Consider the following 27,413-nt stretch of genomic DNA (forward strand, 5'->3'; position numbering starts at 1 on the left):
GCACGCAGCGGCAACCGCTGCACTAGGCGATGAGGCTGGACGGAGTGACGATGGCTGGAGATAACAGTGTGAAAGCAACGAGGCTGCGTTCTGACCGACGGAGGAGCTGCCAACTAAGGAAGGGAGACGGCGAGAAAGAGAGATATGCAGCAGGACGGCGGTGGTGTGAATTGGAGGTCACCGGTGCTACAGCCTGCTGAACAGCGGGTAACACCGCGAAAACAGCACCGGGCAACAGGGGCTGACCGCGACGATGAAGAAATCACTGCTGGAACGCGATGGAGTCTCGCGGGTGGCATGATTTCCGATGGAGCAAGGCAGCGATAGAACGAGATCCACTCCGGGCTGAACCGATGTGGAGCTGCGACGGAGGAAGGGTGAATCAGCGAACAGCAGCAGCAGCTCCTGCTGCGTCGCGGCATTGGCAGCGGTGGTGTTGTATTTTGCCGGTGGAAATCAGCGAAGGAGGAGAGAGACGGGACAGCGAAAGCACCGCGCGGCTGCTCGACGAGTCTCGAACAGCAGCGGCGGCAGGTCGTACGAGCAGACAGCAGCAACAGCCGCAGTGGAGGTCGCTGGAGTGGGCAAGGCGCCGGCTGGAGCAATGACGTCGGCGCAGAATTTGTGCAGAAGAGTCGAGATTTGAGAGAGAAAGAAGACGATGGAGGGGATGAGAAGTGAAAATTGAGAACAGAGGGAGAAAGAGTTGACGTGAAATTGGGGGAGAAAGATGAGTGATTATGGGCTGCTCTTTTCTTTTTGGGCCAAAGTAATAATTGGGCTTGTTGAATATTAATTTTGTTAGTTTGGGTATGCAGTTAGGAGTATAAAATTAGTTGGGCTGATTTGAATACAAGAATCATTAGAGCTCGGGTGACCTCAAAAATAAATGAAAGACAAGACAAGCTTGGACTTAAGGAAGGGAATTCTCCGCGAATCAATTTGAAGTCGAAGTAAGAAATCAGAAAATTAAACGAACGAGGTGGGCTTTCTTTTTAAATAAGGGCTATGCCCTAAGTATATTTTTATGTGAAAATGATATGAATATTTGTCATGCCGTGTTTTGTTTTATTCTATGGAAACCTATCTGATGTGGCTTTTGCCATCAATGGATAATCGAATTCGGGTCTGTCTAGGGAGTGAGTCCCTATTCATGCTAGTGTACACCTATGGAGATCGTGAGCCGTCTTTTGGGTCGGCCGGTCTAGTGACTTGGAATGTGGCCACGTTCCTTGTCATCAATGGATCAGATATGGTAGACATCCATGGGAAAATGACTGCAGTCACGAGTTTTACGATGGAAATGATTTTAGTGTCTTGGGGCGATTTCTAAAGTTAAAACCCCAAGGTCACTCAATGGTGGCATGATAAATATTTTTGTATAAAATGTTTTCGGCATGAGTCCACTGAGTGCATCAAGTACTCAGCCCTGCTTTTATTTTTTAAAAATTGCAGGTTGAGCGTGACGGGTGCGGTGGGTGTTGAGCAAGACCGTTGAAGAAATTTAAGTGTGTAGAATGTGTCATGTCTTCATACATAGCATTATTCTACTCTCGAAATGCTTCCGCTAAGTAGTTGTTCTTCTTTTGAGTTCTTGTATCGTTGAGATAGTATTCATTTTGAGTTGTTGATTGTTGAGATACTCTGATTTTATTCGAGTTATTCCCATTTGTTTCGGGCTATGGTTGAGTTGTGTTGTTTTCCCCTTTCTTCCCCGCTTCTTTAATCCTCCCCTAGTCGCGATCAACTGTGTTTTCTATCCTTAGAAAATGCGGGCGTGACAAAGTGGTATCAGAGCAATTTTTCTTTCCGCTCTGGACCCGAGAGTCTTTTTTTGTTTTAGTCTAGACTTGTTTCGCTAGACTAAAATAATAATGATAATAATTATGCATTGAAGGCTCAACATCCCGCTTCGCCACGCTCAATCAAGAAAGAGGTAATTTATTTTATGAAAAATTTTTATAAGAAAGTTTTCTGGAAATGAGATGAGAAGAGCTATGGTTACGAAAACAAAGTATGTTTTACAATGGGATAGCAGAGCTATGGTTATGAAAATAAAGTATGTTTTACAATGAGATAGATGAGCTATGGTTATATATATATGTGTGTGTGTGTGTGTGTGTGTGTGTTTTGCGAGAAGATGAAAATCAATGGTGATAAAAAGATGTATGTCTTGCAATAGGATGACTTGTCTTTTATGATAAGATTTGATTAATGGAAAATGTTGTGTTTATGAATTGTTCAAAAATTTTAAGATTCGAGAAAAATAGTTTTAACTTTTCGTTGGAAAATTGAGCGATGGAAGTGTGATGTTATGAGGTGCAGGGTATAATGCGTTATTCTATGGAGTGTTTTATACGAATGATGAAAGTTGATGCGAAAGTACGTTTTAGTTTTGAGTCAAAACTTTTACTTTAAAAGTGAGATTGGAAATTTTTGAGGAAAAGGGCGAGAGTTTGAAGAAAGCTTTTGTGTCAAAATTTTATGAATGTAAATGTGAAGGGCGAAAGTGTTTTGCTATGGGATGTGAAAATGTTGTGTGTTTATCTTGTGGTATAAATGACGTTAATTGTGGTAGATGTTGAGATGTGAGATGATGAAGTATGTTGCGAACATAGAGTGCTTATGTTGTAGACTAGATTGTGTATGCGCGAACCGTAGTTTTAAGTTGAAATAATCGATCACTTTCCCGAGTGACAAAAACGAACGAGAATCTGAAAATTTGGGGTGAGCCCCTAAATTGTCAAGGCACGACGAGGCAAGGAGATCGAGAGTGCGAATGGAGGCCGATGGACCATGAGACTTTTTCTTGAAATTGCGTGAAACTTTGGAGCAAGCTTGATGTGTGAACTATTTTACTATTTCCTACGTTTTCCCTGAACGGTAAGAACAAAAAGAATACAAGGAAGGTTTCAAGAAGATGAGGATAGAGAAGACGAAATGAAGCTTCAAACACGAAAGTGGGTGCAAGACAAGATGATGGAGAAATTCTATATTCGAAGGACGTAAGCAAATTTCGGGACCAAATTTTTGTTAAGATGGGTAGATTGTAATACCCCGACTTTTTCTGCCTTTTTTTTATTGTTCGTAGTGACATCGTTTGTGCACCTAAAATTTTTGCCTTTGTTTCGTTAATCGATAGAAGGATATAATCATTTTGGGGGCCTATACCAATAATTCTTTTTCTACCCAATTTATTTATTTTTCCTAGCCCAATTCTTTTTATGAAACTACTTTTGAAAGCCCAATTATTCCATAAAGAATTAAACGGCCAACACAAAAATTTCAGCTCCATAAAATCTTTCAGGCCATGATCTGCGCTAGCTGAAAATTCGGAACTAAATCAGTTTCAGCAAACCCTAGCAATAATCTATTTACTTTCACGTTACACACATACAAATTTATGGAGGCGGTTTTGAATCTATCAAGGAAGAGAGAGAGGAGATGACGAAGGCGGAGTCTCGCGGCGACAGCTGGTATGTGGGGCGCACGCAGCGGCAACCGCTGCACTAGGCGATGAGGCTGGACGGAGTGACGATGGCTGGAGATAACAGTGTGAAAGCAACGAGGCTGCGTTCTGACCGACGGAGGAGCTGCCAACTAAGGAAGGGAGACGGCGAGAAAGAGAGATATGCAGCAGGACGGCGGTGGTGTGAATTGGAGGTCACCGGTGCTACAGCCTGCTGAACAGCGGGTAACACCGCGAAAACAGCACCGGGCAACAGGGGCTGACCGCGACGATGAAGAAATCACTGCTGGAACGCGATGGAGTCTCGCGGTGGCATGATTTCCGATGGAGCAAGGCAGCGATAGAACGAGATCCACTCCGGGCTGAACCGATGTGGAGCTGCGACGGAGGAAGGGTGAATCAGCGAACAGCAGCAGCAGCTCCTGCTGCGTCGCGGCATTGGCAGCGGTGGTGTTGTATTTTGCCGGTGGAAATCAGCGAAGGAGGAGAGAGACGGGACAGCGAAAGCACCGCGCGGCTGCTCGACGAGTCTCGAACAGCAGCGGCGGCAGGTCGTACGAGCAGACAGCAGCAACAGCCGCAGTGGAGGTCGCTGGAGTGGGCAAGGCGCCGGCTGGAGCAATGACGTCGGCGCAGAATTTGTGCAGAAGAGTCGAGATTTGAGAGAGAAAGAAGACGATGGAGGGGATGAGAAGTGAAAATTGAGAACAGAGGGAGAAAGAGTTGACGTGAAATTGGGGGAGAAAGATGAGTGATTATGGGCTGCTCTTTTCTTTTTGGGCCAAAGTAATAATTGGGCTTGTTGAATATTAATTTTGTTAGTTTGGGTATGCAGTTAGGAGTATAAAATTAGTTGGGCTGATTTGAATACAAGAATCATTAGAGCTCGGGTGACCTCAAAAATAAATGAAAGACAAGACAAGCTTGGACTTAAGGAAGGGAATTCTCCACGAATCAATTTGAAGTCGAAGTAAGAAATCAGAAAATTAAACGAACGAGGTGGGCTTTCTTTTTAAATAAGGGCTATGCCCTAAGTATATTTTTATGTGAAAATGATATGAATATTTGTCATGCCGTGTTTTGTTTTATTCTATGGAAACCTATCTGATGTGGCTTTTGCCATCAATGGATAATCGAATTCGGGTCTGTCTAGGGAGTGAGTCCCTATTCATGCTAGTGTACACCTATGGAGATCGTGAGCCGTCTTTTGGGTCGGCCGGTCTAGTGACTTGGAATGTGGCCACGTTCCTTGTCATCAATGGATCAGATATGGTAGACATCCATGGGAAAATGACTGCAGTCACGAGTTTTACGATGGAAATGATTTTAGTGTCTTGGGGCGATTTCTAAAGTTAAAACCCCAAGGTCACTCAATGGTGGCATGATAAATACTTTTGTATAAAATGTTTTCGGCATGAGTCCACTGAGTGCATCAAGTACTCAGCCCTGCTTTTATTTTTTAAAAATTGCAGGTTGAGCGTGACGGGTGCGGTGGGTGTTGAGCAAGACCGTTGAAGAAATTTAAGTGTGTAGAATGTGTCATGTCTTCATACATAGCATTATTCTACTCTCGAAATGCTTCCGCTAAGTAGTTGTTCTTCTTTTGAGTTCTTGTATCGTTGAGATAGTATTCATTTTGAGTTGTTGATTGTTGAGATACTCTAATTTTATTTGAGTTATTCCCATTTGTTTCGGGCTATGGTTGAGTTGTGTTGTTTTCCCCTTTCTTCCTCGCTTCTTTAATCCTCCCCTAGTCGCGATCAACTGTGTTTTCTATCCTTAGAAAATGCGGGCGTGACAAGCGCGGCAGTGATGATGTCGACCTCGCTCCGGCCGCTCCCGGCATTCCGCGACTCCTGGAGGAAATAGCCATTGAACTTGCCAATTTCTTCGTTGACTCGGCCGATGCAGTTGCGCACCATACTCTCGTTGCGCTCGATCGTTCCCGGCGGCCGGTTTGCATTGTACCGGCGAGAGACGCGCCACCAAAAGTTATCGCCGGATTGGTTCGTGCCAACCGCCGCATCTTCAGAGATTTCGAAGTACATCTTGAACAATTTATCCATCTCCGCCGGAGTGTACGGTGTTCGGACACCGCTACGAGTAGGAGCCGGTAGAGTTTGGGAGGGGGCGGTCGGCCTAGGCTCCGGTGTCCACCCGGATCGCCCTTCGGAGGCACCTTGGTCGTCTATTGGGTATGGCCGGTAGCCACCCGAAACGGCCGAATCTTGGGTGAGAGGAGGGGTCGAATATTCCGTTTCCGGACTAGGAAACGGTTGTGCACCAAACCATTCGGGGTTCCAATCGTGATAGGGAGGGTTGTCATCGCCTTGGCTGGACATTGTTATGGTACGAGAGAATGAAGATGAAAATGAATATGGGAGAATGAAGATGAGAATGGATATTTGAGAATGAAGATGAAAATTGTGTAGTTTGATGTGAATTTTTGGGTGTGAAAGTGGGGGTATTTATAGATGAAAGTGTGTATTTTTGGAGGGGAAAAAAAAAAAAAAAAAGTGTAAAAATCGGTAATAAACGGTTATAATTTTTTTGGGAAGTGAAAAATTTTTTTTATCGTTTTTTTAATTAAAAACTGATTTTAAATTAAAAAAAAATATTTAAAGGCAACGGCTATGCAGTTGCCCAATCGCCGCGCGGCGCGAGCGCAGCGGCGGCGAGACACATCCGTTCCAGCGGCGCGGACGGCGGTGGCGACGGCTGCCACCGTTGCGGATGCTCTAAGTAGGCAAAAATTAAGTGAGCAAAACAATGCTGTCTAGGAAAGCAAGTTCACACCAAGTCACTCCTCAACATGACTCGTAGACTAAGTGAAACTGCAAGCAAGAATCTGTGCCATTTCTGAACCCATAAACACCAATGCGAAAAACTTACATAGTTAAAGCGAAGAGACCACCTAACAGAGATGATAAAAAAAACCTAGATAATTGGCAGAACTGATAGTCGAAACACCCTGTGATACGAGTTGCAGTTTTGAAGAATCACCCTCGAGGAGCAGCCATTTGTTGCTTCTTGATCCTTTCATCATTTTTAACCATACTGAACAAAGCGCAGAAGACGATGGATTTGAGTGTATGCCCAAGTATATTAATTTTCACTAAACTAGAAATTTCATCATTGAGATCTACCCATTCCGCACGATTAACATAGCTCCAAACGTATAGTTTAATGACACAAAACCCGATTTTTTATGCTCGAAGCTGTTAAATAGAAGCCAGCAGGATTTTGCACAGTAGATAAAAGTCTAGAAAAGCATAAGAAAATGGATGGGTTGATTTATGCTCTGTTACCTGATGACATGTGGGGTTATAAATATCCATTGAGAACCTTGGGCCAAAGCAAAATCCACTATAGCATCCAAGCTGATTTTTCTGCTAACTGCATCCTGCAATTTAGAGCAGCATATAAAATTATGGCTCTTGTCTAGTTATTTAGTGTCAGATATCATAATGATGAGCACTGACTACATGAACCCCATCGTACTTGAAGACACTGTGAGTCATGTGAATCATATTGAAGTATATGATCGAAGAAATACATGTATCATTAACATTGATAGCACCACCAAAGCCAATATTCAATTCTGGGTTACAAGTAACATGATTTTCAGCTGAACATCAAGACTCGAAACCAATATTTACTTTAAACTAAAACGATTTTCTGTTAAGCAAACTGAATAACTGAAAGACCACTACGATTCAATAAACTTGTATGGTACAGTACAAGGCATATAGATATGCTTCTCATTCTTCTTTTCTATGCATATAAGAAATCTTATAAAAACGGTTCTTGTTTAAAGTACTATATATTCAGTATATTTAGCTAGTTTATTGGGCATCGACTTGCTTTTTTTGTAACCATCGAGGAAACCTACAGATGCCACTTTATTGTTACCAGTGAGGAAACACATTCTGATGATATTTGGTCTTGTCATCATTGTATCATATATTAATAAATATGCAGTTCCTTCCACAGTTGTAGTAATTTTATATGGTATATATTGAAGGATTCCCAAAATTTCTGTATCCTTAATTTTCAGAATATATCAAAACCTAAAACATGTCAACCCTCAACTCCAAATGATTTACAATAATCAGAGAAAATTTAAATTAATGACAAACGCATAGGATATAGTCAATCTAGAAGCATTTTGTGGATAGGAAGCCAAAAGTAATTGAGGGAGGACATACCATAAATACATCAAATTCATCCATTGCCCGAAAAGGTGCTTCTGTCATCTCATGAAGTGCAAGGGCAAAACATAATGTTGAAAAGGATCTCTCACCACCTGTTGAAACATCAAATAACAGTTAATCGCAAGCAATACCACCATACCCGATTGTGTTTTGTTTCAGTTCACTTTTTTTTTACTTTTTTCTGTTTAATATGAAAGTGTAAGCCAATGACAAAATTCTAGGAATCACAAGCCAAAAGAAATGTGCAATGCATTAATTTAATCATTGATCAAACAGTATTTACTCGCTGTTCTAACCAGTTCAGACAATTAAATGATAAATCTAAAATGCAGATAGAACGAGATGTATGAGAGGCATTGCCTGAGTTTTAAACTAACTATTTTACTTTTGTCTTTTCATTAGCATTAGCACTGTGGATTGGCATTGTGCATTTCCGTAATCTTTGGATTCCAGACATGCCAAAGTTGTTAGAGTAAAGAGACGAAGAAGGCTGGCAACGAACAATAAGAATAGAAAATATAGTTGATATTAATATATAAACTGAAACGAAACAAATGATAATACTCTTATGAGGACACTCATCTAATGAGGCTCTACGACATATTATTCCTTAAACTAAACAAATGATTGAACATTGCTCACAAACCTCAAGGGGCCTACATGTAGGACCTTCAAAAGATTAAAAAGACTAAGGAAATAAATATTACGATAATGATCATAGTGTAATAATTAGAAACTCCACTCCACCACCTCCACCATCCTGTAACCTCTCCTTGTAATAACTCTTCACTACTCCATAATAATCACAATATAATTATTGCAGCACAATGTTCATGTTTGAGAACATGAGGCTGCATGCAAAACCAAACAATTTATCAGAGGAATCATGTACTGAGGCAGGGCCGGCAGTAGTGGAAATGGCATAGGGAAGCCAAGAAGAAAAATTGTGGGTTCAGACCAACAAGGCAACTCTGGATCGAAATGTTGCGGCAAGAAGAACAAGGGGGGTGTGTTTGATAACTTAGGCACTGCCGCAAACACTGTGGTGGCAGTGGGGCAACAGAATTAATCGGAACCAAATTTGTATACCAAACTAGCACTCATGTTGCCCTTAAATTTTAAGGAAGGGCGGAGCGGGAAAAGGCAAAAGCAAAGTAGAGGTTTGGTCAGGCAGCTCGAGCAGATGGGCAGTCGCGGACTCGCGGTTCACTCTGATCCAGAGGAAGGGTGTAGCAGTGCACGACAATGTGAGCAGTTGGCGTCAGGTAGGGGCGGTGTGGAGAGAATGTAGAGAGAGAAGTGTGGAGAGAAATGCAGAAAGCGAAGGGGGATTTAGGGATTTTGAGATAATTGAAGAGAGGTGTGGACAATAGGGTACACTACTCATCCGAAAGTCTAAAAATTGGGTACGTATTAGTTTTATTAAGCTCCCAACTTACTATTAGTTTGACTATCCTCATTCGCTAATTAGGTAAACTAACACTAATTTGAAAGTGATGATCTAAGTATTGTACCCTATTTCTAATCAATTTGAGACGTTTCATTCTTTATTTTTGTTCACACCTTATATCTACACATAAGTATATTATCATTTCTACAGAATATGTTCAAAGAGCTGGTTGTTTTGCAGCAATATACAAATAAGCTCTTACTCCCTCCATCCGCGAAATGTTGTCCAAGTTTGACTTGGCATGGGTTTTAAGAAATGTGAAGAAAAAGTGAGTGGAAAAAGTTAGTGGAATATAGGTCTCATATTTATATATTGGTTTTATAATTGAATGTGAGTGTAATGAGTTAGTTGAAAGTAGGGTCCATTTACCAAAAATAGAAAAAAAACAAAGTGGACAACATTTCACGGACGGACCGAAATGGCAAAACTGGATAATATTTCACGGACGGAGGGAGTAGCAATTATTGTAAATTAGCACAAATGATACAAAATTGGTTTCTCCATATTGTCCACTAGCAGTCAAAACATGAAACATATATCTGCAAAGGATCAAACCTGAAAGTCCACTAGTGTCACGAACAGTGCTGCTTGATGCATCTTGCGGCATCTTTACCTGGTAAGATAGGAACAATGAGGGAAATTATCCAGCCACATATCACTTATTTTTAGATTGGAGACATGGAACCTTGAAAGTAACCATTCTGATCAGGTAGAGTTTCATAGTTCAAGCACTTTACCTCTACTGAGAGAGTCTGCTCTTCATAACTAACTTTGATCTGACCACTGATCCCTTTCTTTTTCAAATGGCCATTGAATCTATCAGATATAATCATTAGATCACAAATCATTGTCCTCCTACAAATAGAGAAAGAAAGATACATCTAATGAGGGGACAAAAATAAAAAAAGAGAAGAGGTCCTACTGCCATGTTAGCTGACGCTTCAAAAGAGTTGCGTTCCTCTGGAATTTGCCCCATCTCACGTTTAGTGCCTTTTCACATGCCTAAAATGAACTTTCATATAAAATTAACATACTTCAAGATGCAAAACAACTATAGACCACTTTTATAGCAAAGAACAAGCGTGAGACATTAAGGATGCTTGAACTCACTTCCAACTTTTCCTTGAAGGCTTTGTAAGTACGCAGTTTTCTTGATATTTTACGCTCTTTTTCTCATGTAACATTCTGAGATCATCAATTGATTCTGGAAATCTGCATTAGAAACTACCATTTCAAACCACAGAAGCACAAATCAACCCAATGTCTACGTATTTCAATATTTTACTTAACTTTGGCCCTCACGCTTAAGTCTTTCAGTCAACCTAGTAAGTTCAGCACTGAGGGTCTCGGGATTGCTTTCCTTAAGGCATCCTAATGCCTCAATCTCACCCTCGGGAATTATAATTGACGCTTTATGACGACTCTCCTGCAATTTCATCATAAACCAAGTGTAGATTTTATTTGAGAACAAACTTACAATTGAGACCTATGAATGCAGTGATTAAGTAATGTCGGTTTAAATGGGTAATAGGGAAATTAAAAAAGGACGATCGCAGGGGAGTAAAATCGGAAACAATTGTGTTAGAACTGATGCGGCAAGGCAAAGCTATTAGAAAAGTAAAAATATATTAGCACTTGAAGAAACTTAAAATATCTACTAAAGACACCACCATATCAACTACAAACACAAAATGTAATCCATCTCTTTCCATAGCACCTGACAGCTGTGCTCAAGCTCCCGATACCCTGCCTCAGCATTTTTTAGGTCAGCAAGGACTTTTGTTTGCATAACTCCTTCATAATGCTTTTTATCCTGAACAAGAATCATATAGGTAAACGTCAAAGAACTTGTAGCAAAAAGAAGGGAAACAGTGAGAATAAGTAAGAAGGCAAAGAAATGGACCTTTTCTGCTTCTTTTAGATCTCTCTCAATCATCATTAATTCATTCTCTGCTTCTGCTAATGCCTCAATTTCTGTCTTTGCCGAATCTACATTATAAATGCTAAAGTAAGGAATAAAGAAACCAATAAGACTCAACATAACTAATTGATACAGAAAGAGGATACCACAAAGATTCTCCAGTGACATTTTAAGTTCATTAGCTTTAGTTCCGGCTTCTTTCACCCTATTATGAACTTTTGCTAGTAAAGCTTTTTTTTTCTTGTATTTCATCTTGCAGTTTCTGCACATAAATTCCAAGTCAGAAAACATGAATAGATAACTATATAAGATGCCCAATATACAGACCAGATCTCTCTAGCTACACTATTTAATTAGCTCTAGAAAGTAGGCCAAGGATTAAGGTGGAATTATTAAAAAGACGCACAGATATCTCTTGACGAATGTCGTCCAGATTAGAATCATCTGCTCCATTAGCTTCTGAGGAAAGCAGTTTCTTCACATCTTTCAGGTCTAATTCTTTTGACCTACAATGCCGCTCCAGATCCATGCGCCTTCTCTGCAAGAATTTAGACCAACTATGAATCAGCATAACGAAGCAACACTTCAGAAAATACAAAAAAATGTACGAACAATTTTAGCATAATTCATAAATTGAATACCATAAGCAATATGACTATATGTATTTATCCTAATTTCATTTACTTTTTTACTTGAATTTCTTTTAAGAATGCCCTGTTATATAGTACTCCCTCTGTCCCAACTAAGTTGAGTCTTATCTACATTATTCCTTTTTTTACTTTACTATATATCCGCTTTAACTATTTATTACTCCCTCTGTCCCATAATAGATGGCACACTTGGGGAATGGCACGGGATTTTAAGAGATGTTGTTTTGTGTGTTAGGTGGAGGGATAAAATAGTATATTTATATTAATGTGAGAGAACTTTTTTCAAAAAAGGAAATATGACATTTTTGTGGGACAAACTAAAAAGGAAAGTGTGACATCTATTATGGTACGGAGGGAGTACGATTTTTTCAAAACGAGTGCAAAAAAGAAGTGACTCAACTTAGTTGGAACAGAGGGAGTATAGTCTTTTATTACAAAACGATCACGTCTTGATTTAATGTGAAGCTTTGTTAAGGTTCTTTTACCAATTGATTCAAACAATATCATTTAGCTGTTATGGCCCGAGGAAGCCTACCTTAAAACATACTCTCTCCGTCTCCCAAAAATTGACAAAGTTGTATAAGGCACGGGTTTTAATGTGCAATTGGTAAAGTAAGAGAGAGATAAGAAAAGGTAAGAGAGAAAGGTAGTGGTAGTGGTGTTAGTGGATTGTGGGGCCCATGTTATTAACAGTTCAAAACTTTTCTTATTTAGACTTCGTCTAATTTGGGGGGCGGCCTAAAATGGAAATACTAGCCTATTTTTTTGGGACGGAGGGAGTATGTTTCAGTGTAGAAGATTAATCTTTAATTTTGTTAGATTACACTAGCAGCTTTGGTAGTTGGACCTACATAATGGCAGTTTAAGTCCGGAAAACTTACAATTGCTTTGGTGTTACATGACATCATGAATTTGCAATTAAGATTTAATGATAAGCAAGAATTATGTACAGGCTTTTAATGTTACAGTTCTATCGCTAATACTGAGACTGCAATTAATGCAATATTTTAGAGACTATTACTGACTCCAAAGTTGGAGGGTATGAGGGGTTACCTTCATATTGCCTAACGTGTTTCGGAGATCCGTTAAGTCTTCCTCCTTGGCACGTTTCTGTCCTCGGCCTTGTTGGGCTTTTAGTTTTGCTTCTGAAGCTTCTCTCTCCAGATATTTAATTTGATCATCAAATGAACCAGAAAGACGGCCAGCCCTAACGTTTTTGTTTGGGGGAAGAATTGTTTGAGCTGAACTACGGTAAAACCTACAAAATTCCTTTAATTTATAATTGACTTCCACCCAAAAATTAAACTTGAAAGTAGAAACCACACTTATGGGGGCACATGGATAGATGGAAAACAGGAACTTAATTTGTAATCAACATAAAGAAAACGCGGTGTTTTCAAGAAGATGAAGCAATTTAATAGGAACATTACTTGTTTATGTAAGAAACTTATATAAATAAGCATTTAGATCAATATACTTGTAATATGAATGCACTTACTTTATCCTTAAGAAGTTAAAAACTCATAAAATAATTAGTCCATCAAAATTCCAACTTACTCTCTTCTTTTGTCGACTTAGTAGGTTACTAATATTAGCTTCACAAGTAGTACATCAAAATTTCAAAAAAATCTGCCAACTTACTCACAATTACTCCCTCCGTCCGCCATTAAATGTCCCATTTTTTCTTTTTCGTCCGTCCGCCAATAAATGTCTCATTTCACTTTTACTAAATTTGGTAAGTGGACCCTACATTTCACTCATTTCACTCACACTTTATTATAAAACCAATATATAAAAGTAGGCCCCACCTTCCACTAACTTTTCTACCCACTTTACTACTACATAAAGTTAAACAATTTCTTAAAACCCGTGCCGGTCAAATATGGGACATTTAATCATGGACGGAGGGAGTATTTCACAGGCTGTACCAAACAGCATAATATCAATACTAAACATCCCATTGATTTTCTATTGAAACAAGATCAATTAAATTTTGCAGCAGAAGATGAATTAGTGTGATGCATTCCTACAAAGAAATGGTATAAAAAAGGCAAGAGAAGACTCTTGTTATTTGGATGTGCAGGGGTTCCAGATTAGCTTACATTTTGTACCCATCCGATGTGTAAACCTCCTTAAGGTTTGGTATCCTCTGATCAAAGGCAACAGTTTTACCAACTTCATAATCTTTGACAAGCACTTGCCTCTCAGCATTACCCTGCAAAAGATGCACATATAATATTAAAAAAGGGGGGTAATAACACCAATACCCTGCTGAAGAAACAAAATATAAACAGGAAGACTCTTGATTAAACATGAAGGGGAAAATCAAATTTAACACTGCATAACCAAACAGCTAAAGCCTTCTCCAAAAAAAAATATGTTTGCAGTAACTCTCTGAATGTATGCAATGTTCCTTTATTTTATATTTTTATAACAAAAGAAAACAATACAAGGAATGAACCATCACTATAGTGCAAAACCTTAAGATAATAGTTTTATTTTAGTTAAAACCAGGGATAGAACAAGAAAATGCTGAAAGCCTACCATATCAATCAAAACATTGAGTACTGTAGAATTGTCTGAATGCAGAACAGACAATGCAGTGGGATGATTAGTCTGAGGCAGCATGTGATTTGGAATGTTGATCCTACCAATAGGCACAGCTAAACTATTAGAGCCAATAGGAACTGCAAATCATTGTCAGAAATTGACTACTGCATAGACATGAACAAGCAACCTCGGTCTGCGAAAATCATGTACGATAATCTGTAAGTGGTTATAGTTAGCTTCCCTTGCACATGCTCTTAAGATACGAGAATCTTTATGATCCGTGACAATGAAAGCATTGAGCAACCTGCCAACTGCAGTTTCAATAGCAATAGCCCACATGTCTCCATGTTCCAATTCCTGCAATAATTTTTCAACAACGTAAAGACCTAAACTACCTCAAAATATTTCAGAAGCCTCACATGCCTGAAAACAACTAAGTGATCCTTTTATCCAAAACAAAAGTGTCTATCCTGTTACACCAGAATCGGGATCTGGGTGAGGGTAGACAGTAATCTCCTTACTAGAAAATTATGTCCTCATCAATGAATTAATAACTAAGTCACATAATGCTCTTGGGTGAAATTTTAACAAGTTAAAAAAAATGACAAACACAGAGAACGGGGAAAGCATTTGATATTGTCATCAAGTCACTGAGAAAAGTCCATTTTGTCATCAGTTAAAGTCCAAAAGTATCTAGATTCTAATCAAAAAACAAGAAGGGATCACTACCTATAACTTACTGAGTCAATCACTGAAACAGTACAGATACTTTATGAAAAAAAAGGAAAAAGGATGGTGGTGAACTGGTGATTACTTTGAGAACAACAGAACTGGTGATTACTTTGACAATGAACAAATGCAACATTATGATACTCATAAAAGATCAAAAAACAGATCCCCTTATGTATGTTCCATGTAGATACACATTTAAGTTAATTGATCAAGAAAAACTCTGGTACACTAGATTTATGGCTTGTTTAAATGGCTCCCAAACTTTGGCTGAAGTTATCTACTTTTCCTTTTCACCAGAATCCAACAACAAACCTTTTCATCCTCCAAAAGCACTAATTGGTTACATTTTCATCAATTATATATGGAGAAACAAAAGCAGAAAATTAAGTATATATTACAAAAACCAACAGTAAACCATGAAGATCCGTTAACAAGCATAAATAGGTAGCATCAATATCATGCGGGATGAAGTATGCCAATGAACTTGTATAATATACCACATGGGCACCTAAGGGACCAATGGGTGGAATACTAAATTTATGCTGATTCCGCTCGATCGCCTGTAAAAGATTGGTTACCCGACCTCCTCCAAATGCAGTAACCTTCAATGAAAAAGAAACTGAGATAAAAAAAAACAAAGTAAACGTAACAGAATATACGAATATCAACAAGATGAGAATCGAGACCTTATTCCTTTGATGCATTTGGATTTCCCGTATCCGTGAGGAAATATCACGATTGCTTTTATCGACATCTTCAATCCGGAGAAGGACATGCTGACTAAATTATTCCATGAACAGTGACTAAGTAGTTAGTGGGCCGAACTATGTATAAAGTCAGTGGTCCAGAAATATCGCCACAAGGTGTGTCCAACCAATCACATATGCAGAAACCACTTCTCTCCTTGATCTTATTTTCCCTCTTTCTGCAATTGTGATCGATTCAACTCACCACGTGGCAATATATGAACATCTCAAACAATTTTACTCCCGAATCATTTTTAACAATTATGAAAAAAATTGGAGTCGGTATCGGTATCGGCATCGTCGGATGCAACCATGTGCCATTGTTAAATTTATTGATACGTTCCTAGGCATCATTAATCGAAAAACATTGTTATAAAATAATAGAATTTTTTGGCCATATATATTTTGAAATATTGAATATATTTCATGGAAACTAATGAAGTACAATTAAACATAGAAAATGAATGAATAAATACAAATTATTTCTATTTTTAGGGCACAGAGGTAGTATATATTTTGTAAAGATAAAATGGGTGTGTGCAAATTAAAGTGATGTGCCCATTAAGAGATAACATAGATTAAAATAACATAATCATATACTCCTTCCGTCACACTCTATGTGGAGCATTTCTTATTCAGCACAGGATTTTATGCAATGTTGTTTTTGTAAGTTAAGTTGAAAGAGAATAAAGTAAGAGACAGAGTGAATGAAGTTTCTATTTTAAAAAATGTGCAATTTAGAATGGGACATCCCAAAAAGAAAATTGTGTCGGTTATAGTGGGACGGAGGGAGTAGTAATTTTTACAATAATTAAAAAAAAACAGAAGATGAATAGGCATGTAAAATAATATAAAGGGATGTTGTCAGCAAGATTCGATATATATACATAGTATAGATAAAAGTGAAACTGTTGGGGGGCAACATCAAATTCGGGGGGGGGGGGGGGGGGGGGGGGTGGGGGGGGGAGGGGGGGGGTGGGGGGGGGGGGGGGGCTAGTGTAGCTTCGTCTATGCCATAAATGAAGATTTTCTTGAAAAGAAACAGGAACTGGAAACATTTAGAAACATGACATGTTGCGAAAGTTCAATTTGTTAAATTTCATGGTGAGAACAAAAAAGGACAATGTAAAGACTAATGACTTCAATTCTTTTGACATTTCCACACATATAGAACATACAACCAGTTCGTGGTATGCAATTCCATTGCATGTCTTTAGCTTGCACTGTCCTGGTGCATGATTTTAAAGATGCACAAGCTGACGCATCATACAGATACCATTACCTGAATGAAAATCTGGTGTATTCATTTTCTAACATAGCTATTCTCTGCTGCATGTTTTCCTCTTCTTCCTTCGATCTGAATGACGATTTCATTTTGATGAAAAAGACCTTTGAATTCTGAAAGTATGAAAGCTAGCACATAGCAGATGAAAGAATTTTAGAATGGAATGCTACCTCTGAGTGTTGACATTAGCTTTATCAACTTCAGCTTGAAGTTCCCTAAGCCTTTCCTCCATCTCATTTTCTTCAGCCTATTGAACCATATCATATTTGCAAGTTATATCTGGTTCAGTTGTATTTTGGTGTAAGATATACTCCCTCCATCCCAAGGTAGTTGGGGCATTTCTTTTGGGCATGAGATTTAAGAAATTGATGTGTTAAAGGTTAAAGTGGAGAGAGTAAAGTAAGAGAGGGAATAAAGTAAGAGAAATGAAGAGAGAATAAAGTATGAGAAAAGATAAAGTTTTTGACATAAAAGGAAACGACGCAGCTAACTTGGGACAACCCAAAAAGGAATACGACTCAACTACATTGGGACGGAGGGAGTACATTTTATGAACAGATTCCTTATGATCCCATATTAATATGCCACATTCAAAACACCAACTCACTCTAAAAACAAGTCTGAGTTCAATGATTTAGTATCCATACTTTTTTATGGGTAAACAATATAAATTTAAAGATTGTACCATAGAGGACTCGAACCTAAGAACTTTGGCGTCAGGCATTATCTCTTAAGTATGTATGTATTTTTTTCTTTGTTTTAGCCATAAATGAATATAAAATTTAAAAGTAGCTTTAGCCATAAGCTATTGGAAAGTAGTGAGGCACTTGCTTTAGAAAGACTAAAGTCCAAAATTGGTTCTTTACATTAGCCCAAATGAACTTTTTGTTCCTTAACATTATGTTTGGTAGCATTTGGTCTGTAACAATATGAATCGGTCAAAAATTGGAGCCGTATAAAATTGACGGTCAAATGCATTTGACCAGTTTGGCCACTTAACCATATACTATTAACTAACCAGTTTAACCTAATAAATTTAATGTCTGAAATCCATTTTTGGTCCCAAATATTTGCTCAAGCTCACTTTTTGGTCCTACACATTATGAATTGGTCCAAAAATTATACTCCTCATAGCAACTGTTTCAGTCCCACAAGAATATGCACCATTTCCTTTTTTGTCCGTCCCACAAGAATATGCACTTTTCTAATTTATAGAAACTATTTTCTCTCTAATGAGGTGGGACCCGTTCTACACAAACCATATTAATTACTTTTTCTCTCTAAACTCTCTTACTTTATACCAATTTGGCATTAAAACATGTGCCGAACCCAAATGCGCATATTTGGGGACGGAGGAAGGGAAAGTAAAAGAAAATATAACTATTTTTGAAAAATTAGATCATGTAGTACAATTCATATAGCTAATTATATCAAAACCATCCGGACTAAAGTCCAAAATTGGTCTCTACAAATGTGCAAAAAAACTTTGGTTCGACCCATTGAGTGTGTTAGCTTCTCATCTTAGATTTTGTTTGGTCCATATGTAAAGGTTTGTCAAAAACTAACTATCAACCACGTGGACCTGATTAATACTGGGGTAAATATAGACCAAAACATAACAGTGTATAGAGACCAATAGGTTTTGAACAAATGTGCGAGACCAACTTGTACTTCCATTTGATTAATTAAAATAATATTTAACCCATAATCAGGCCAAAACATGGTTGAGCGTTTAATTTTTTACAAAACCATTAAATATGGACCAAAACATATTGTTTAGGACCAGAGGCTATTACATAAAATGTATATGACCAAAAAGTTTTTTTGGTAAAATGTACTCTACCGATTTTGGACTTAAACTGCCATTTGTCCATATTTCGAGAAACAGTAGTCTAAAATATAATTCATATAACTAATTAAATAAAAATAATAATTATATTTTCAGAAAAACATTTAGAGAGAAAAATAATTTATTTTCTTGAAAAGAAACTCTTCTTATGTCAAGCTTAAAATTACAAGGAAATAAATATTTTCTCAAAAAAATATATTAGAAAATATAATTCATATAACTTATTATATCAGAGGGTTAAATTAGAAAATACTTAATTTCTAAAAAAATTGTAAAAGAAAATTGTATTGGAACATATAATTAATCATTTGGGGTAATGTAGGAGCACTTTTGAACTCTTAAATTATATTGGCATTGGGAGAAACTGCACTTATGGAGTAATCTGTATTAGATTCCCACGGTAAATAACATCAATGCACATCTCAAGACTCAAAGTAACACCAATGACCTTGGATTAGTTTGTTTCACCTATGTCAGTTTTAAAAGGCCAATTGGTATGTATATCATATCTCAGCAAGTGTGTTACCTGTGTATTTTGCTGATACTGCTCATGCATTTCCTGGATCTGCCTCTCGAGTGATCTGACCTGTTTAACCATATTATCAATTTGCCTATTTATGCGCTCTTGTTCCCCTGTTAGCTCAAGCTGCTCCTTCACAGCCTAAAATAAAATCTTTACATTTCAGGATCTTAGTCACAAAAACAATACTGCTATAGAACTCTACAAGAGTGAGTACACCGATTATGCTGCTGTGTATAGAAGAAAAGAAGCTCAAGCAATTACCAAACTAGATGAGGCAAACAATTTTTCTCAAAGAAACTTGTAAAGGAGAAGATATACACTTCAAGATTTAGTCGAGGCAGACTCTAAAGAACAGTTATTTGGCACAGGCAAAAGAACATTAAAGAGAATGAATGACAAAACTAGAACGTAAGGGAAATGGGAGATCTGAGCAAGAATACATTTTTCATCAGCCTTTGATAATTAAAAGAATCAAGTGTAATACAGAATATCAAATAAATACCATACCATAGAAAGATTTTGCTGTAGATCCTCCTTCAATCTTCTAACTTCAGATGTTCTTTCCATCATATTTGATATTTCATCTTTCTTTGCTGCCAATCGATCATTCAATTTTTCCATCTTGTGCTGCAATAAGCAATGTGGGTATTATCAGTTAGCCAACTCTTTGAATCAAATCTCAGCGGACATCTCAGGTTATTTGGCAAAATAAATTTGGCCAAAAACGAACCCAGCAGGATGGATGCACTAATAGTCACCATTTAGCTAGTCTTATCTTTGGAAACAACCCAATAAGAATTTACTAAGTAATCTGAAGAGTAAGGAGTTTCCACTAAATCGTTTACAACCAAAGCAATCAATGACATCACCAGCAGCTTATTATCACTACTCAGTAGCGGTAAATCAAACATCAACACAGAAGATCTTCCGCAATATGCTTCCAGGTCACTTTGGAGACACAGACAAACAGACAAAGAACACAAAAGATTTTTCCAGGAGATAGAAAAACCACATACATGATTCTGGTCAATCATTGCTTGACAGCTAGGTATCCTTCCTTTTAGCTTTTCAATCAACGTATGTTGCACATCAAGTTTTCTATCAGCATCATATACCCACGACCAAGCTAGTTTCTTTCTTAATAGCTGCACCTGTTGTGACATCTCCATAATTTCCATGTTTTTTATCTTTTCTTGTAATTCATCAAGTTCCTTCTTTGCCGGCCTTAAGGAATCTTCCAAATGACTAATTAGGCCATTTGCATCTTGTAGCTGCTTGTCAATACCGCTTAGTAGGTCATCCACTTGTTGAAGAAGTGTTGCCTTGAAGTAGAACTGTAAAGATGGTGTTACTTGTTTTGTTATAACTAAAACTAGTGATTACATTTATCCAAATTAATGAGATTCAGTTGGCTATGTGGAAGTAGCAAAGTAGTTAATTACAAGTTCACTGTTACCTTGAACTTGTCTTTGTCATTGCCTGAATGCAGAAATTCTCTACTCTTGTCTTGTGTCATGATTGTGCATGGATTCTCTACATCAATCTATATAGCGAAACAGGTCAACCACATTAACAGAAAGATTGTAGTATTATCCATAAAAACTGAAGGCAAAGAGTGGGGAGGGGATATAATAATTAGATTCAGTGTTATTAAAAGCGGAGATGGCGGCGCCGTGGCGGATGCCCGTGGCGGATTTTAGGCTCAACGCCACCGCCACCATGTGATATGGCAGTTTACTCCCTTTTTTGAATGGCGGCCGCCATTTGCGAAGCGCCGTGGCAGGATATGGCTTTCATGGCGGTCGAGATGCCTTTTTTCCTTGTAAAACGACCCCACTTACCCCACTACCCGGCCCACGTGACATGTAACCTAGCCCATTGGCCATTATAAACAGTCTATTTATAGGGTTTATGGGAGTTTCTGGCTTCAATATCATAACCGCTGTTGTCAATCCAAGTTATCGTCTCTCCAGTCTCCACACGCACAAGGCTCCAGATTCTAGATTTTCATTCACGATTCAAGATAGCTGAAAATTTTTATGTACTACTACTTGAACCATCCACAATAGCATCAGACTAGCATAGTCTAGCCAAAAACTCTTCCTGCCACATCATCATGCCCTTCCTTCAGCCTAGCCACTGTCCTAGCCAAGTAACAACCTAGCAATAGGCTAACAATAGCCTAGCCTAATGCCCTAGCCCGACAAATAAATTGACAAATACGATTTAATTCATTTTAATTATTGGTGTTTATCAAATATTAAAAAAATGAAGTGGAATGAGTTGTAAATATAGAGTATAAATAATAAAATAAAAATAAATAAATAAATCGAGTAGCCTATTGCTCGCCGCAAAATAGGCGGCCAGCGATCGGCTAGCAGGTTAGTCCATGCCCAACCTCTCGTCCGCTCCGCGCTCGTCCTTACCGTTAGCCGATTGCAATAGTGGACTAGACGCCCGCCCTAGCCGCTAGAATGTGGCTAGGGCGGGCACTAATCCACTATTGTGGATGCTCAGTTTGTATTAATTCCACTATTTAATTCTCTCTCTTTTCTTATAACTGTTTCTACTCGATACATGGATTAATTCCACTGTATAATTCTCTCTCTTTCCTATAATTATTCTACTCGATGAAAGCGTCTCCATAATTATTGTCTTCCACCATTTAATTTTCTAATTTTCCTATAACTATTCTAATTTTTTTGCATCTTATGTTATGTATTATATTTTATTTATTTGTTAATTTATCGACCGCCATTTACGCCATAATACCGCCATGCCAACTGCAATATCCCTATGGCGGTTTTTTGACCGACCACCATAAGCCGCCATACGCTATTAATAACACTGATTAGATTAGAGAATAATAATTAGATTAGAAAATGAAACTATCCAATAAAAGTATTAAGTCCATTTTAGTTCCCAGAACACACTCATATTTGAGAAGTATGACCTTTTTCGATATTGAACAATATAATAATGAAATATTAAAATGAGAATCATGAGATGCAGTAGCGAAATCCCATCAAAGCACTATGATCATTTACACCAAAAGTGGCTACAAGAAATCCCAAACATGTATGTCCCAAGTAAAGACACTACCTGAAATATTTAAATTGATATTCCACATTAATATGATCATAGGTTCTAAATCTATGTACTAAGAAAAGGAAAGCCATGTTCATTAATAGATTTTGTTGCCACTGTCATGACAAATAAAAGCAACGCAGCACATGACAGCTCAACCCTGTTGACCAACATCTGTTTAAATTTGACATATCTGCTTTCACAGTGCACAAGACATATAAAAAGCTAAGCAAAAGCTACATTCTTGCCAACAAACAGACAATGCTGGTAAAAAAGCTCAGTGGAAAATTACACATGGAATTTTCATATTAACTAGAACAGTCAAAGCATACAACTCTTAGCTGGGACGGAGGGAGTACAGTACTTGAAATTATATAGTTAACTCTTACAATACTTGAAATCTCAAACTGAGTAACATGTGGCTAAAAATATATGGAGTTAGATTTCCAATCCCTCTAACCATTCAGTTCAAGGTTATAAAACTTTATTTTTCTCGGTCTTTTATGGCCAATGCACTAGTCTCAGAGTGGATTGACATCCCTAAGAGTAAAAACAAATCCCGTAATTGTAATAGGCACATAAGTTCTAGCTAGTAGCATTTTCCTCACCTGAATTGATACCGCAGTATCTAAGATAATACGATATCAACACAAAATGATAGTCCAACCATTGGTCTAGTTGAGGACAGCATTGCAGATGACAGAATTAATTCTTGATCTGATCTTTTTCTCTCTCCACTAGTATAATGTGATAATTCTCAAATGGGAAAGATAGTTGAGCACACTAAAGCGTCAAACATTCCATGAAACGCTGCATCATATAAAACTTAACCAACTACTAAAACATATTGACAATATTTGCATTAGTAAACTATTTCCAGAGCCTAAAAGACATTAACACACGAAGCAATGTTATCAATCTCATATGGCGGCTTATGGCGGTTTTCCTAAAAACCGCCACAGGGATATGGCGTATTAGTATGGCGGATATGGCGGTCAAAAATTAAATAAATAAAATAATACTTACATATTTATATATAATTCAAAAATTAAAAATATTAAAAATATTAAAAATAAAACACTTTAAACAATTAATAAAGCATAATATACCACTCTAACCACTGAATGCATTACTTTAAGGACGGAAGATAAGGTGTCAAATGCATTACACACGCAATATTGTCAAATGTCGGATATGGCGGTGCTATGGCAGCGTCATGGTGCTATGGCGTTTCCACCACTGAACGCCCGCCATATCCGCTATTTGATAACACTGACACAAAGAATGGCATACTTTAAGGACGGAAGATAAGGTGTCAATATAATGATATCTCACTAGCAACATGGAATGGAAGGGTGGAACCAGACAGCATAGGAAGATATGTCATATGTGTACACTCAAACATATATTCTTTAAGTTGAGGTGAAGTAAAAGCTATTGAAGTTGTCCATCATAGGCCTGTGGTCACCCTTTCAGTCAAATGTCTATGTCATTTGCTAAGTAACTTAGTGACCCAATAAAGTTTGATCTATAAACATCAAGTGAGAGAGCATCCTGAATCAGCAACAAGGTCAGACACAAGAACTTAGATAAGGGACAGAGAACCAAGTCAATAACATGTCCATATCATTTAACTAAACAAAAGATAGCTTTTCTAGTCATCAATGAAGTAAACAATGTTATCAATCTCGTATGGCGGCTTATGGCGGTTTGCCTAAAAACCGCCACAGGGATATGGCGGATATGGTAGTCAAAAATTAAATAAATAAAATAATACTTATGTATTTATATATAATTCAAAAATTAAAAAATATTAAAAATATAACATCTAAAACACTTTAAACAATTAATAAAGCATAATATACCACTCTAACTACAATGTTTCTTGCATAATGCCCTATTCCTAAATGCAGTACACACGCAATGTTGTCAAATGTCGGATATGGCGGTGTTATGGCAGCGACATGTTGCTATGGCGTTTCCACCACCGAACGCCACGGCGCCGCCATATCCGCTATTTGATAACATTGGAAGTAAAATGAGATAAAGTTTGCAGCAGAATCAATTCATCTTTCATAAGTTTAAAAAATGCATTGAAATGGTTAGTAGTACTGACATTGAAGTATTCTACAATCTCACGGAGATCATCTCTCTTGGAGCCAATTTTTCTACCTGAATAGTGAGCAATCAGGATAGCATACAAATATTTAACATTATAGTTGTCATTATTAACTAAGTAATAAAGAGAGACAAGCATTAGATAGTAATAAAAATAGAAGATAACCAAGATGTCATAAATAAATCCCCACGATTAAATCATTTTCTGGAAAAAGAGCACATAGGAAGGGTGGAACCAGACAAGCATATAGGAAGAAAAATAAATCCCCATGATTGAGGAGAGAGAAAACATTTTCTTGACAAAATTTAATTTCTCGGTTATAGAAATAAACCATCAACCAACCTGCAGATAAGAGAAAACTCAACAGAAAAATTAAAGTATAGGCATTATAGAACATCCCATTTATTCAATTACAAATTGACTTTTATGAGTAAAAATATGCCACAAACGAACTTCAAGAATATCATTATATATTTGAAAATTCTCAAAATGAAAAGTTCAAAGGAAACAACCTCTCACTAAGGGTTTTTCTTACACCAGTTTTCCAAAGGAACAGATGTCATTGTCAATGATCATCAGTAATCCAACTTGGGCAAAAATCTTTTTTACAATGAATTGACAAATGCAGGAACACATCATAGAAAAATCACAGTGTCACCTGAGCAGTGTGAAAAAAAATCAACACAATCAAGTATCAAGAAAGATTTTATTAGTGTAAATTTCAAAGCTAATGTTACAGTGTAATTTTCTTCCTATATAAAAAGTGAATTTTTACTACTCCCTCTGGTCCCCCTTTCTTGTTCCATTTTGCCATTTTCCTCATTCCCCATTAATTGTCCCATTTCAGTCACCTCATTTTTCACTAACACATTCCACTCACAATTATGATAAAAATATGCATGTAAAACAATATTATGGTAATTTTAGCACTAATTCTTTTGTAAGTTGCAGTAAAATGGTGAGAAACTAACTAACTTATTGTTTGATGAGTTCACAAATTCATATTTATTGCTAAGACAAAGCATCAACACATCTGAACAAATGAGCTCACAAATTCATAATCACTTCTACTCGTACATATATTTCTTAATATAGCAGTTTAGGCAGGGATATTGGAAATATTCAACTTTTTCTGGACATGTACCGAAAACAAATGAGATATTAGACCAAGCAAATAAAACCTTGACTGTTTTTTAATGTGATGCTGCCACCAGCAGATTCTGAGATTCTACGCTCCACGGTGATGGTGTCTCCATACAGTTCATGCTTGAAAGCATCTTCACCTTGATTCTTTATCTCAACTTGGACAAGCGCAGAGCTGTATATGGACAAAAATGGATTGAAATAACTTATAAGACATGGTATAACAAGAAACAATTTAGTCAAGCACCATCCATAAATAAATTACGTTAATAACAACTTGCTAGATCCAAATTAGAGACATGATGCTACAGCATGTAATGTATATGATAGGCACACATAATAAACATTATAAAAATGAGATGTAGAAAATCATATGCAGTGGCATCTCATGAATTACGTCAAGTTGGTTATTTTTCATATTTTAGACTTTAGAGTGGTTCAATTTTTAACTCATAAGGGTAGAGAGGAAGAAATCATATTTGAGAAGGAGGCGAGAAATTTTGATTTAGAGACTTAAAATTTCAAATCAAAGAAGTACATACATATAAGACATAAGTCTTCCCCCTAAAGCAAGAGCAAGTAGATAGGGATACATAGGATTCAATAAAACCAGTAATTACCTCCTAGACCATTCGGGCCAATGAGAGAAAATCAGTGCATCATTGTTGATACAACATATTTACATTTGAGTATTTAAAAGCAATTGGTTTCACTACTTGAGTCTCAATTCTCTCTACAACTCAAATTAGTTTTATTTTTTAGTAGTTTACAAACGATATCCACTAAAGTTGCATTCTCTTTGATGAAAGGTATATATTTTCACATTTTTTAACATATTCTATAGAGTGGATCATTTTCCCCAGGCAACCCTTTTCCCCTCCAATTTATGATAATATTAGTGGTGTGTGTGATAAAACTTTCTGACGATAAATCTTCAACCAAAGAGAAGGCACTGTAAGTTTACAACAATGTAAAAACATCTGAAAATGTAAAACATCTTAAAATGCTGATTGCAATTCCTTACCCAAATACTTTCGAGAAAAAAAGGAAAACAAACCTGCAGCCAGTTTTGATAAAATCCTTTAGTGTATTCGCTCGCTGCGTACCACGAGCTCGGCAGCCGAATGCGACACAAAGTGCCGTTAATATTGCGCTCTTTCCACCTGAATGAGTTAACAGGATAAAAATGAAAATAGGAACGAAGATTGAGTGCAATAAGTTGATATACACACAGTGACGGAGATAGAATTAGAGAGAGCGTGCGTGCGTACTCCCATTTTGACCGGTGATGAAGTTAACCAAGTCTCCGAACTCAATGTCGAGATTGCTGTGACACATGAAGTTCTCGAGATGGATCCTAGAGATTATACCGGCTTCCAGGCGTTTCGGCCGGCGAGCGGGGTCGTCAGTGAAGAGAGGAGAGGGCTCCATACAGTGAGAGCGGGGATTAGCAGTCACTAACCGGTAAAGGGATTTCAATTTCAATTTCACTTCTAGAGAAGTGTTGCGGCTTTTTCAATTGTTTTCATACTATTGATAAAATATTTTAAATTTTGTTAATTAGGAGTATTGTTTATTGACATAACTAGTATTATCACTAACACTTTCAAATGAAAATAAATTATAAAGTAAGTAGGACATAAGATTTTTAAATAATAAAGATAAATTTGAGTAT

General features: G+C 37.5%; 1 pseudogene; it reads right to left on the reverse strand.

Annotated features, from left to right (window-relative positions):
- Nucleotides 1-6,272: 6,272 nt before the first annotated feature.
- On the reverse strand, nucleotides 6,273-27,215 carry LOC121789432 (annotated as a pseudogene).
- Nucleotides 27,216-27,413: the final 198 nt, after the last annotated feature.

Source organism: Salvia splendens, unplaced genomic scaffold, assembly GCF_004379255.2.
Source record: "Salvia splendens isolate huo1 unplaced genomic scaffold, SspV2 ctg236, whole genome shotgun sequence".
In the NCBI taxonomy this organism is placed as follows: Eukaryota; Viridiplantae; Streptophyta; class Magnoliopsida; order Lamiales; family Lamiaceae; genus Salvia; species Salvia splendens.